The 15,778-nt window shown below is 38.1% G+C and overlaps 1 pseudogene; it reads right to left on the bottom strand.

Annotated features, from left to right (window-relative positions):
- Positions 1 to 525: 525 nt before the first annotated feature.
- LOC131057257 (ATPase family AAA domain-containing protein At1g05910-like) overlaps positions 526 to 15,778 on the bottom strand; it is a 67,248-nt pseudogene continuing 51,995 nt past the window's right edge.

The following is a 15,778-nucleotide window of genomic DNA, read 5'->3' as shown; positions in this document are numbered from 1 at the left end:
ACTACGAAGACCAATATCAATGTCCTTGACATATCAATTTGAAAGCAATGCACACTCATCCATGGAGACAATAACAAAAAATCAATTTTTTCAACCTGAAAGAGAACAATATCATGAAGAAATCTGTTTACAAAGTGAGCATATTCTCACTGAAACCTATGTATTACCAAGATTTCCTGTGCATATATCACAGTATTAATGATATCTTCTCTTATTTCCCCTGTAGCAGGATTAAGGTCTTCACTGCAAAATTCACTCCTTTAAATTTCTCTGACTGTGAGACAGCAGTTTGGAAACCGCCGTTCGCGACGGGGAAAACGCGAAACGAAGTTCTCCTGTCGCGTTTCTGGTAACATAGCAGTTCATAGGACATTCCGTTACAAAAATCTCTTTAAAAATTTCGTTCGGCGGATGAGAAGTCCTTAAAAAATTTAAAAACCATAGTTTTGTCCACATCTTTCGATGATATCACCCCTCGACAAATTAGAGCCCCAAAAACACTTCATAGGACATTCGGTTACAAAACTATCTATGAAAATTGCTTTCATCAGATGAGAAGTCCTTCAAGAATTTAATAATTGTAGGTTTGTTCGCATCTGCTAAGGATATCACCCTTCGACAAATTAGAGCATAAAGTCTTTCAAGTTCTGAGATTCCATAACCTTCGGTACATTTCACAAAATTATCTTCTATTGATTCAATCTGTTCTGCCAAGTGATTGCTTATTGGCACTTTGGAAGAGGATTTGCGTTCCGGTTGATTCATTATTTCTTCTTGATTATTTGCCTCACATTGCTGCACACCTTTAAATGCCTCATTTGTCACACTACCATGAAGGCATTTTGTTTTTAGAGTATTCTGCCCAGGAGTATCAATCTCCATGGGTTGTGATCTGTCCTCAGCAAATGGATCAGAGTCCCCAGCCACAACTTTACCTGTAGAAAAAACACATTCTGAGAATTTCAATACAATTGTGTTTCTAATTCTAAATATCAAAAATTAAAAAGGATTACAAGTGGCATGGTGCAAAGTATAATTCCACCTTGATCAGGATCACTATTCTGCTTTGAGCGCTTCAAGACCTCGTAACTTTGAGATACATTCATATCAGGCTGAACGTTGCGTAAGCATTCACTTGCTCTTGTAATATGAACTGGTTGAGCAACAGGATTCAAAGGAAAATTTTTAGTTGAATCCTCTGACAAACAAGTTGGCCCACCCTGAGCAGCAATTTTATCACAAAAGGCAACTAGTGCAGGATCCATTTGGGAAAGCATGCCAAGAATCTGACTACGCGTAAGACAAGGATTAGCAAAGTGAACAATAAATGCTTACTACTTGACATAAAACATTTGAACTTCGATTACTGTATGTCTCTATTATTAGCATATTTAACCATACCACATCCCTTAGTGCATATGCTCTGCTGACAATTCGAGCTCCATTGTAGTCATCACCATTATATGCCTGTTATGCAAAACTAATGATAGTTATTATCAGGAATGAATGGAAAACAAATTTTTGTTCAACCCCATAAAGCTGATAGGATCATAGGCATGTCCAATCATGCTTACTTTTGCATTGGCTGGAATTAGTTCCACATCTTGCAGGAATGCTGAGCATGTCAAGTAACGTCGATTATCTACTCGCTGCAGTAAAGTAGTGATATCCATTGGATTTTGAACTATTGCATAATAGTCAGGAGCGTCTTCATCCATGATAGGGTAATGGAAGACACTGAACCGTTTTTCATACAGAAGTCTGCACATTGTATGTGGATACATATAAGAACTCAAAATTAATTTTAACTTGGTAAACACGTCCTCAATAAATGAATCAAATAATGATTGATGCATCACTGTTGCAGACATCCCGAAGACACATTCGGAGTCGTCGAATAGCATGCTCCTCTGCTTCTACCTTGGCACGTAGCTCAATTTCACTTGATCCTCTTGCTGCTTTTGGTACCTTTGGAAGTTCAGGATTAGAAACATTCTTTTTAGGAGTAATTACTACTTGTTGATCAGGGATAGTAAGAACAACATCAACCAGTTGCGAGATGAATCTACACCTGTCATCTGAACTTGGTTTTTCTACTTGGTAACTGCACATAAAGCAAAAGAATGTAATCCATTCAGGATTTTACCTTCTATTATAATAAACCAAAATAAAATTTGCAATGCATTCAAGGTGTACCAGATACCATCGAATTCATGTACACTCAATTCAATGACAAATTCAATTTATACAGAGTCAGAAGCTAACGAGGTACCTGGTACTCAATGCTATATAGAATGGATTCACATGCCTTAGCATAATCTTGAACAAACTAAGCAGAAAAAATACAAAAACTAAGACAATGATGTCCTTGATACATACATATAGCAATGACCAAACAAGGATGCAGCTTCTCCATCCAATTCATTAGAGGGTACAGAGGAGGTTGCAAGAAGTAATAAAGGAAGGTTTGATGGCAATTCTTCCAGTATAGATAGTAGAACAGCTCTTAGCTGATCATGGGCCTATGAAGCTCAGTGAAACAAACAAAATCAGATATATAGTCATTTTAAGAAGCTCTAGCAAAAAAACAAAGCGATTTCAAATATATCAAAGGAAATCCCAAAGGCGTAGAGCTTTAAAAGTATAAGTGTACTAATGTAATGATATACACACCATCTCCCACCAAAGTTGAAGTTGAGGCAGATACAAGATAGAAGGAGTAGTCCTCCTTGCTTCTCCTACAATGTGTACTAGTGCTTCCTCAGGGGTCCGTGCACTTGGGTCAAACAAAAGTGATGGAAGCCCAAGACAATGCATAGGGAACCTCTCTAATTTGTGTAAAACTATAGGGCCAATGTGATCCTGGCAAGAAAAGTAGAAATATAGCATCATTCAGAAATGTAGCTAGATTAGAAGCCAGCCAATTCAAAATTTTTAAAAAACAGACTTATGTTATAGATGTGTAAACATCTATGAAAGCAATTTCTAACCATACCAAGCCAGCACCCTCCTTCCCACAAAGTAGAAGTCTTGGTCTGTAAACAAATGGAATGGAAGAACCATAGGGAAATCCAAGTAACTTGGCAAGATGGCGAGAACTGTCATTTAGCGAATCTTTTTTATCACCCTTGGCCACTATGTAGAAGATGTCAGAAATATAATCACTGATTATTTTTAGTTGTCCTTGTAAGCATGGAACTATTACTGGGGACAATGGCCTTGACTGTACTGTTGCACCTCTATGGGCAGCAGGAGTAATAGTAGACATAGCTTCCAAGAAATCATGCTTCTCTACTTTCACATAATCCAAATCTATGACAAACTTATCATCACTAGTGTATATTTGAGGATATTTCTCACAGAAAGCATTAATTGCAGCTTCTGTGCACAAAGCTTTTAAATCAGCACCACAATACCCATACAAGCTGCTGCTAATTCCATTCTTAATTCCTCTGATAAAGGATTCTTCCACTTTCTTGTGTGGATCTTTAATATCTCAGCTCGTGCTTTACAATCGGGTAAGGAAAATACAAATTCACAATCAAACCGACCAGGCTGGCGAAGAGCTCCATCAATAGCATCAATCCTATTTGTCGCTCCAATAAGCACTACTTTACCTCTAGAGTCTGGACCATCCATTAGAGAAAGAAGTGTAGATACAATAGAATTGTGAATTTGTTCTGGTCTACTAGACCTCATTGGGGCAAGACCATCTATTTCATCAAAAAATATTATGGATGGTTGGTTCCTTTGTGCTTCTTCAAAAAGTAATTTCAGCTGCCGCTCAGCTTCCCCAACCCACTTGCTGAGCACATTAGCTCCCTTTCGCATGTAAAAGTTTACTTTCTGTCCTACCTTGGAAGCTGCACATGCTAAAGCCCTTGCAATCAATGTTTTTGAAGTTCCCGAAGGACCACACAATAAGACTCCCCTTGGAGGAGAGATGTGATAATTTGCAAAGAAATCAGGATAAAGAAGAGGGGAAAAAACCATTTCTTTCAATGCATCAATGTGGTCAGAAAGCCCTCCAATATCATCAAAACTCACTGTTTCATCAACCTGCAAGGGTTGAATGTCAGCTACACCTTTTGAACTAGGCTCAGCAGGTTGTGCACCTACACCTCCATAACCAAACGTATCACCTTGGTGTCCCCATCCAGATGCTGTAACTTTCAAACCCCATGTAGTTATGTTATGCATGTCAAGTCCGCCACAAACCCATTCCTGACCAGAGTTTGTATTTCCCACATGCATCCATGATGATGAACCAACAGGACCCTGATCCATCTCATCCAGAAGAAGAGAATCATCTGAATCATCAACTCTTTGTGCACAACGATGTTTTTCCGCCCTTGAGCCACCTTGTCTCGCATCACATGCATTTTTTATTCCCATTCCTTTATGTAGTACTTTACGTGGTAGAGACTGCAGTCGCTACTTTTCTTCTTTTTCAAGAGAAAACCTCCTCGCCTCAGTGCGATTTTGGAGAGCATACCATCTCCTTCATTCTTGTTCTTTACCCTCCTCACCCTCTTCCTCAACTTCCTCAACTTCATCTTCCTCTCCTTCATCCCCAGCCTCCCCTTTATTTCTATCATCTTCCTCCTCTGTGCATTCCTGGTCTTTAGAATCTTGAGAAGAATGTCGGATGGTTGACTTTCGAGGCCGAAGTCCTTCTCGCCATGGCAAAGATATAGTATCTCTTGTGCTCTTCTCTTGCATTGGACTGGACTACTCATCCTAGCTAGGATTATTCTCAACTTTAATAGTAGCTAGCCGATATGTTTGTCTCTGCAGCCATTGATACCCAAACTTATAATATTATGCAACAAAGTATTGGGAAAGAGAAGTAATATCTTCACAAAAACCAGAAACAATGGAGATTGGAGAAAATCCTACCATCAGATCTACATCCTCTGTGTCTATGTTATCTGTTTCATAATCCTCTAAATTGACAGAATTTGTCCTGTTTCTTGTAGAATGAGGTGGAGTGGACGTATGTGACTGCCAGTATAAGCAACTTCAACATACAAATTTAATCATGAAAGATGCCTACATATTTGACAACGTAACGAGTACAAATTTCTTGGAAAGAGCAGCTGAGAACTCTATCGGTTACCTGCACATTCATGCTCTCTATCTGATTCGAAGGACCAGCAGTTTTATGCACTTGAGAAAAGAAATCAAAATAATTTAGAGGCTTTTTCAAGATAAATGAGAAATCCACAATGATCTACATAAAAAAGCATAGAATAATGGATGTATTGTAATAAACAAAAGTCTCAAGTATCCATGACTCAAAAAGCACAGATCAATGAGAAGCGAAGAAAATTTTCAAAGTAAAAATGATTTATTATTTAAATCAGCATAAATATTCATCTCTGCCAAGTAAAATGTTAAAGAACACTAGCATACTAAAACAAAGAAGAAAATAGACTCAGTTTAAAACTTACCTAAACAAATTATAGAGCTTTAGTATGCTAGTTGTAGCCTAACACCTTAATTGTGAGATTATCATGCTGACTATACCTTATAGAATGGGGCCCTTAGAAATTTCTTCACTGAATATTGTTGTTTTGTATGGTAGTTGTAGCCTAACACCAATGCTCAAGAGATGATAAAATGCTATAACATTTGTAAAGGGGTTTGATATCATAGCAAATGATTATGTTCAGTTATGCTTGGTACAAATTTTGAACATAACAATTTGTGATAAGCAATTTGTGAAATGATAAATATTGTTTTTGAGTATCACTTCTGATTGCAAGAGTTATTGTAAGGAAACCAGAAATGATGATTTTATTGTATCATTACATACTGTTCATGAGAGGAATACATCTATGAGATATGTCTAAATTTATTGATTTATAATTTGTTGGATGAATATGTCTGAATCCCCAATTAGAGGGATAAATTTCCCAAAATGTAGAGGCTGTATTAATTAGAGAATGTGTAAGATGTTTGATCTAGATGACAACATGAAAAGTTAATAATAATAACTTGGCTTAATCTTAACATCCATAAAGAGTATGTATTAATATTGGAAAATGTTTAGTCAATGAGAAATTTCAATGGGCAGTGTGAATGTCACTGACATCATAGTTACCAAATAGAGGTGGGTAATGAATAAGATCTCAATTAATTATGTCTGGTATCACTCCTTCGTGTCGTACAGTCAGTAACCATATAGATTGTTATGATTGGATATTGACGTATTGGTAAACTTAGGTGGTAGATTGGTATTAAATATATCATGAATAAATTGAATATGGCTAATATTATCTCTATCTAACTGCATTCTCAACATGTTTCCTTTCTCCTCTTATCACGATTTATGGGCAAAATCTCTATACTCATCAAGTTCTTATATTATCACCTCATGGTTTGAGCAATTGTACTCTTACACATTCTTCCTTCCTATATTACTCTTACACATTCTTCCATCCTATAGATTTTCATAGTATTGTCATGTTTCAGTAATCCCTATGTTGTCCTTCCCATGTAATTAGCAGTATGAAACCCATGTTTGCAAAAAGAAGAGCCCAGGTGATTTAAGACAATCACCCCATTTATAAGTACTCATAAAGCATACTCATGGAATAACTAATCATATTCAATCACGTTGAAACATGTAATATAAGGGCCATTAGTTCAAAACAAAAAGATTTCATGCTGAAAGTACATGAAACAATTGCATAAGATACAAAGCACATCCATGGATGAACACATGGGAGGAAATACCCATAGAGGTGGAAGCATACATGAGAAAGGTATACAGAAACACTTTATGAATGAATCCAATACATCAAGTATGAAGCATACGGATGAATACATAAGGCATGAATCATACACACGAATACATGTAAGGTGTAAAGTACAAAGTATACAAATGAATTACATAAGGCAAGAAGAATCCATGCAAAACATAGAATATACACATAAGGCATGAATACATGTGAAGCATGAAGAGTATGCATGAAGTATACACATGAATTCACTTAAGGCATGAAGGAAGTATACATAAGTACCATAAGACATGAAGTGCACACAGGCATGAAATAATAGATACATGTAAGCCAAGAAGCAACATACATGACTATATGCAAGGCATGAAGTAATGCACATAAGGCATGAAGGAGCTATGTAAAGCATGAACCATACATATGAATACATTCAAGACATGAATCATACATGTAAACCATGAAGTAATACATAAATACACAAAAGGTACAAGCATATATGAGAAACGTACTCGTGGAGTGCACATGCTGAAGACACATCGATCATGAAGCATACAAGAGAGAGGTATTCATGGATTAGACATCTGAAAACATCTCATTCATGAGGTAACACAAATACACATAAGATATAAAACACATATGCCAGACACATGATAGACATGGTGCAAGCACAAGGTATACATGAGGAAAGTGTACATATAAAACACCCATGGAGTATGCATGCTCAAAACACATAAGAAACACATAAGACACGAAGCAGTTAAAGGCACACTCATAAGAATGCAATGTTGGCCTAACCAATTCAATTTTTTATTTATTTGAGAAGAGACTGGAATAATTAGTCCTAACTAAGTAGTTGTTTTGTCCAACAGCCTAGCAGAATCATGCTCTGATACCATTCTAATGTCCCCTAATTAGTTACACTTTAATTTAACCTAAATTTGGCCAAATCTATAAATAGATAATTGGGTTTTATAGGTGTACCTTTGTATATTGTTTTCCTGCAACAAAATTAGAGAACATATATGAAATAATACTTAAACTGAAAAATGAACTATATTAAATGATATCAAATTTGCTATATTAATGGTTGTTAGAATTATAATTGTGGGATATAATCTAAGTTACTAGTTTGGGTTTAGGCACCGGTTTGAGTTCGAAGAACCTAGTATGCCGGTACAACAAAATTTTGAAAAGGGGTATGTGTTCGGTACAACAATATATATGGAGTGCCCCTCGCAGGGTCTCGGGGCAGTGCCCAAGGCGCGCTCCTGTCGCTGTAGAGGGAGGGGTCGAGGGCCTGTGCTCCCGCTGGCAACAACAAATTACAACCTTCAAACCCACATAGAAATCCATGGCGTGCATTAATTTTTTTCTCTTTTAAGATGTCAAGAACAAGGCCAAAGAAGTCAAAATTCTGATCAAGGTGCATTCTCCCATACGGGAATTGTGATTTCCAACTTGTTCTTTCGTAAAGACTTGTGCTTCTCTCTTGGTTGTAAGATGCATAGGTGTGTGGCTTGATACATAGGGTCATTTTAATTTTTTATGTGGTGGAATTCAAAAAAAAATCCATTTTTGGGCTGTGAGACCCTTGGGTTCGTCTTGGGTCCTCTTGGGTTCGACCCTGGGTCGTCTTGGGTTCACCCTGGTTTGAACTAGGCCTGTGAACCACAAACCCTGTCCAAACCACAGGTGAACCGGACCCAAACCCCAAACTAGTACCAAGGGTCTAGGGGACCAAACCCAGTAACTCAGGATATAATCAAATTATTATATTTCCTAAATGAGATCAGATTATTATATAAAGTTAGTTTGTAAGTCAGTTACTAATCAATTCCTTTAGTCCGTTAGTTGGATAGGGTGTCCTAGAAACCATCCCTCCTAGGCCCAAGGGAAGAATACCATATCCCCCTTGGCTCCATATGGCAGGTGTTAGGCATCCATCATGGAGTGGCGTACCCAACGAGGTGTTCTATCGCCGTTCCCCCTCATCACAACCGCCTTCTCTCTTAAGCCCAAGACCAGATGCTTCACCCATCTTGGCTCCATGTGGCAAGTGTTAGGCATCCACTATGGAGTGGAATACTTAAGAGAGTCCCTCACTTACAATGAACCTTTTGTGATATTACAATGAACCCAAAAATCTGATTCACTTCAACATCCTTATAATAAAATGATTAAACACTGTGCAGGAGAGATGTTAAGGGGAAGGAAACTCTTAGGACAACATATGACAAGTTTTGATTTAACCTTCTACACTTCGGACTTATTCAGAGTCCAGGCAAGTATACCTTTGTGAACTAAATTCACACTTTCAAAAGATAAATCCACAGCAAACCAGTCCAGAAAACTAGTGAATCTATTCACCTTGAAACTAACTGAAGCAAAGGAATGAAAATTATACTCATATTCAATATTTTTGATCTACAAAACCTACAATAGACAACCTTGATCGATACCAATGCCTTATCCAAGGTCATAGAGTCATCAAAATTCAAACAATACTCCCCAAACAGAATATCTCTACACATCGCATTGGCTCAACATCTTTTAATCCCTATATATGCCTAACATACATGAGAATTTATGCATACCAAATCAAACTATGCTCATCAAGATTAAAGATGTCTTACAGGTAATTTACCGATAGAAGTGATCCCCGCATATTTAATTTCCCCCTTAAAGAGAAAAGCTAGCAAACAAATCTACTGAATGTTGCCTTACAAACCCTATTCAAACAAAATAACCCTAGATCATTCAGTATGAAACAGTAAATAAATGCAAACACATTTGAAGATGACACAAAGCTTTACTCAAAACCGATGGTCTGTATATTGATATTATCTTCAAGAAAGCATTACAAAAACTTTTGAATATTCTCCATTAAACTTAGAAAAGCTTAGATAAATTTTTGCAGTGTTTTCTTACAATTCTATGCAATGCCTTTTTACATAGTCCTAGTATCTATTTATAACAATATGGATGCACAATAGCTTCGGACTTTCCTAGGAGAATTTGTTACAATCATTTCTTTTCCAAAAGAGGTTACAAAGCCTTTTACAAAAATAGTTACAAGTCCTTTTCGACCTCTGCAACTTCTTCAACTTGATGTACTATTGCAACCTCTTCCAACTGTTTTGGAGAGCCCTCTAACTGCTCTACATCCTAGACAGCATATTCTGTTGTCCATTCATTGTACACATCATCAGTTGGCCATGTGAAATCAATCACTTTTGTCTTAGCCTTGGTCAACCTTTTCCAAGAATTCCTCATCTTGTTAACCTCTGAATTGAGGAAACCATAGTGAGATTTAATTCTCTCTATCTCTTGAATTGTTACAACAAAAAAGGAAGCATCATCTAAATCAATAATTCCTTTTATTTTGGCTGACAATTTGGCCTCTAATTCTTTAAGCCATACTTGTTTGTCCTTTAACTTATTTGGGCTAGCAAAAACTCCAGGAATAAATTCAAAAACCTGATCAGTGTATTCCTTTTTATACAGGTTGATTTTCCTATCAACATTGTCTACCTCTCCTGCCAATTTTACTAGATCCTTGAGGGTGTCACAAGTGGATTTAATGATAGGATCAGCCCCTACTTCATCATAAGATGCACAAATAGATTCCAAGTCCTTCTCTCTAGGCTTCCACTTGTCAAGAATAGGTGTCAAAATGGCCTTATCCCCATTGAGTTCATTCCTCATATCCAAAATATTTCCTATGTTAATATATAGTAATGAGGCACTCATTATATCTACAAAACTGGAAATAGTAGCCCTTACTCTCTCCTCATATTTCTTTGCATATAAGGCTTGAGCCTATTTTAAATTTTCTAGCTCTTGAGGAGTAATCTTAACCATTTGAGAGCTAGAGGGTGCGGGAGACGGTGGGAACTCAATGATAGGGCTGGTAGGTAGAGGTCTTGCAGGGGAAGAGGAGATCATCAGTGTTGAAGACTCACCTTGATGGTGATGTCCAGTCAACTACCTTTGCAGCTTAGCAATGATGCTTTCCTTACCTCTTACCTCCTCCTTAGCACTGTTGTAGGCCTTCAAAACTGTCTTCAACTTGACTTGGAGGATCTCTTTTTCCTTGGCCTCCTTTTCTGCTACTGCAACACTAAATTTTTCAGTCTCTAGCACAGTGCTAGCAGCTTCCACCACCCCTGTGTTCTGCACTCTCTTCACCATCATTCCACCAAGGTAACTTGACCTTGGGGTATCTTTGCTTTTCTTACTCTCATTTCTCTTGAGAGACCACATGACAAGTGTAACATTATCCTTACTGAAAGTAATTCCCTGCATGGTCTTGGTCTCCTTTCTCACTGCCTCTAGTACCAGGGCATCTGCTATATCCCACATAGGTAGAATAAGCACTGTAGCATGTGCCACCATATCTCTCCCTTGCTTAGGAGTGATGGTCTTAAATTCTTCCATTAGCTCTTGTTTTATTTCCTCCTCTACCAGGGCTGGATCTTTATTAGGCTGCTCACATTTTCTCTTCTCACATCTTACATTGTACTTATCTATATTCTGTTTCCATATAAATTGCATAAATGCTCCTGATGTGACGAAATTGTTGTCAGCCAAGAAGTCATCACTTGCCTGCCTTATCTCAGGATCCCACTCCTAGCCTTTGAGTTCAGTGGTGGTAATATTCATTTCAGCAGCAAGGCGTTCTTTTGGCATTCCTTCTTCCACTTCATCATAAGTATAAGCAATTTCCCCTAGACTGCCTAACTGTAGAAGTTGCTCAGCTACTGCTTTCTCATCTCCTATGTGGATAGGGGATTTGGATGGAGAGTACAAAGGTGTATCAGATTGTACTTCTTTCCCTACTCTCTGCTTCTTTGGGCTCTCTTGGATGTCAATGACATCTTGTATCTTCCTCTTTCTTTTGGAGGTAGAGGGCTCCCCTGTTGTAGGCATTAGCACACTATAACTAGATTTCTTGTGCAGTGTATAGTCACCAGGAGGGATTGGTTTGCTGGAGGCAGACCTACGTAGAACCATTCTTTCCTCTTCAAGGTTGCCTTTAATCACAGCTTCCCTCTTCTCCTTCAGGGTCTTCATCACATCCTCAAAGCAAATAATTAAAAACTTTATTTTCTCCTCTAGAGGGAAAAAGCTAGGCAATGGGTCATAGCTGGAATCAAACTGATGCACAAAGTCTAAGGCTTTCTTATAAGCCACCCATTTCTCCTTTCTTAGCTCCTGCTCATCTAGATCAAACTCATTTCTGATGAGGTCTTCAAGAAATTAAAATTGATGGGGTCTACCTCTGCACGTTGCTCTCTTTCTAAACATGCCACTAAAGAAATCTTCTGGATCAGCACACCTGGATACTGTAGTTGACAAATCATAAGGCTTGAGAAAATCCTCAAAGCAATTCCAACATCCCTTAGTTCTTACAAATTGGTTGGCTATGGTAACCGTAGGGAAAATAGTCCCTTTACCCCTGCCTGTTAGTTCTACCTCTTGTACACTACCAATTTGTCTAAGGACCTCTGCAATTCCTACTTTGAGAGGGACCTAATAGGGTAACAAGAATCGGGTGCCTCTAAAACCAAAAACTTTGAAAACTATTGAGACTGGATACAGATAAATGTCACCCCAATTGTGAACAATCTTTATGCTCTCTGCAAATTCTTTTGGTCTAGTGAATTCCAAAAGAACCTTGGGGATTCTTGGGTTCTCTGAGCAGAGGTCGAGAGTCCTGATCTTGGATGCAAATTATTTATCAAACTTCAAGAAACTGGCATCCTCTCTATCCCATGACAACACAATACTCCATAGTTGTACTAGCATCTTTTCTCCTTCTTTCTCTTTGACGAGGTCCAATCCACTGGCAAAGTAATCACCACCTTTGAAAAGAAATAGATGCATCATGAGTGAGTACCATCCAAAAGGCCTATCCACCTTTCCATTATTTATTCCTATTAACCCCCCATGGATAGCATCAGCAATGAAAGAAGCATAATCAAATGTTACTGCAAGGGAAGGATTCAAAATATGAGCAATTGTTAACAAGTAGTGATTGGGCATATTCGCTTCAGCATCTTCAACCAAAACTTGGCAAAGTGCCCAATACATTCCCTTAGCCCTAAGGATGAACAGAGTCAATGAAAAGGGCTCTTCTGTGTTGGGTCCTACAACTGTCAACCCACCTATCTTCACAAAAAATTCCTTGAGAGGCCCATTCCTAAGATGATTCCTCTATGCACTATATATTTGAGCTAATGATTTGAAATTTATGGGTTCCAGAAAATTTGTAAACTCATTCAGCACAAAAGCACTTCTGAATTCTTCAGTATTAATCTCAATAAGGGCTTTTCCATTTATATCCCAAATGCTTCTTGTGACTGGATCATAATTAAGTGCAATTTGGGTCAATAGATCCATATCCATAAATACCCTTGGGACTACCAACTTCCCAACATCTAATTCCCAAATACTATTTTGTGGGGCCGGAGAATTTCTCATTCCAAATCCAACCTTAAATGACCCCAACCCAGACAATCTGACCTGTGGGTCTCTCAACCAGTTACCCTTGTCATATAGTTCTTTTCCTATTTTCAAACGAGGAGCTCTAGGCACTAATTCTTTTTCTTTCGATGCCTGATTAGTTGACAACATCAACTATTCAAGAAAATAATCACAAATGGCTCTTTCTGGATAATTGAGTTTCCTAGAAAATTCTCTCTTAGGTGCCATTTTGAAAATGTAAGAAATCAGATTACAGCCCCCAAATAGTTCTATGATAAATCAATATCTTATTTAAACACACCACAAAGAAATTGGTAAATGAGAGTACAAGAAAACCTATTCTTAGCTTGAAGGAATTCGATCTGCAACTAAATTTACTTACTCTGTATTTGAAGAAAATAGCTCTATATCTTCTCCTCTACAATAATTTTTTAGAAAGATACCTTCATCCGGTTGATAGGAAATCATATATTGTACCCAAGGTCTTAACTACAACATTGATTCCGCATGCTTTAGTCGTCCTTTCAAAATTGAATTCATGAGAGAATTCATATTTTTCGCTCCAACAGGCCACAATGTTCCTCCAATTCTTTCCTCTTGCTCTTTCACAACTTTGCGAAGCATAACCATTAGACAATTTGGTCCTGCGAAATAGCGCCAAAGAAACTTGATTGACCATTACAATGACTTAACAGTCTTGGCTCTGCGCAAGGTCCCGCCTCTTTATTGGCTATTGGCTACCACGTGGCACTCAACCATTGGCTTTGGAAAACCTTTTGCATTCAATTCAACATCAGCCACGTGCCTCTCCTTTATACCACTGGTTCCACCTTGGCAGGCACACAGCTTCTTCCAAAACCATGTGTCCATGGACACGTCACCATCTATCATGACACATGGACGAACCTTTTTATTTTCACTATTTTGCAGGGTATAAAGAACTAGCATCTTACCCTTGCAAAATCATGTGGGCCATCAAATCATTTTCTAGTTGCTCGGTGCTTAACCATCTGAATAGACTCTGAGAGGCGTGGGCCATCTGACTCAACTTTGAACACCTGGCATCTAGTCACCTTCAGAGCTGACATGTCAGTCTTTCATTTGCCGAGAGAAAGCACTGGGCTGCAATTAATTCTTACCACCTGTATCTGCCAGGTCATCTCCTATCTAGCGACCTGACTCACCTCTGGGACACGCCTTTTAACGCTTAATCCTGGCTTGCTGACTATTGTAGCCTATGCCATGTGCCACCATCTTACTCACCCTCTCGACCAGCTAGACCGTCTACTTGGCATGCCATGTCATTTTTGCAACTTCGCTGGTTTTAAACTGCATGCAACTTTGCCTAGCGAAATAGTGAAAGCCATAGATCCACCTGTGAGATGCACACCACTTACTGGGCCTGACAACTTTAGGAGGAAAATACATAAAGCCTAAATTTTACGATTAATTCACACGACCGCCTAGGCAAAAGACAAGGGGGGGAACTTCCTATGACCCCAAGACCCATTACTTAAGAGGATAAAGTAACAAAAGAATAGAAACCAGAGGGTTTTTTATCAAACATTAAGCGATTTAAAATCAAAACCCTAAACCCTTAAGACCTAGCACAAAGCTGAAGCAATAAAAAATGTGCCTTACTTAAAATTTCAAAAATCATAGCCAATTACGGGAAAGGAAAAACCCATATTTAATTAGTGATAATAGCGGGTCTGACTGGGGATGGTTGATCACAAGGTCAACACAAGAAAACTCAAAAACTCTGGAGAAACTGACCAAAACATAGACCCAAATAGAAAAATAGGAAGGAAACAAAATATGTACAAACAAAGGACCTATTGTGCATGGACATCAAGAGAAGTAATGTTTTAGGAATTGTCCATGCACTGGAAATTCCTGTACTTCATCGTTCATATTCTTCACAAAATATGAATCCTTACCATTTATGTCATAGACCACAAAAGGGCCAATCCATAATGATTCAAATTTTTTATGCTTTCCCTTGTCCTGTCCTTTTGCATTCCACTGAAGAACAATGTCATCAATTTGAAACTTCCTTAATGATGTTCTTTTATCAAAAAGGTATTTGGATTGCAATTGGATCTTTTGATTTCTTTTGTGAGCTAAAGCTTTGAGCTCTTCCACCTCCACAATTTGGATCATTCTGTCTACCATAGGTTTAGATAGCTCCATATCCTCATCTTGCAAGAACTTGTAAATTGGAAGAAGATTATTTACTGGCAATCTGGCCTAAGCACCATAAACCAGTTCAAAAGGGGACATTCCAATGACCTTCTTGACTGTTATTCTATCTACCCACAAGGCCAACTTCAATTTTTGATCCCAAGATCTCTTATTTTCTTCAAGGATTTTCTTGATGATAGTCAAAAGGCTTTTATTGCTAGATTCTGCTTGTCCATTCCCCTGGGGGTGATAAGGTGAAGAGTAAGACATGAGTATTCCGTGACTGGTACAAAAGCCTATAAAGTCTTCTGATCTGAAACACATGGGATTATCCATCACCAATTTTGCAGGTATTCCAAATCTAG

This window comes from Cryptomeria japonica, chromosome 2 (assembly GCF_030272615.1).
Source record: "Cryptomeria japonica chromosome 2, Sugi_1.0, whole genome shotgun sequence".
In the NCBI taxonomy this organism is placed as follows: Eukaryota; Viridiplantae; Streptophyta; class Pinopsida; order Cupressales; family Cupressaceae; genus Cryptomeria; species Cryptomeria japonica.
This window is presented reverse-complemented; position numbering and strand designations above follow the sequence as displayed.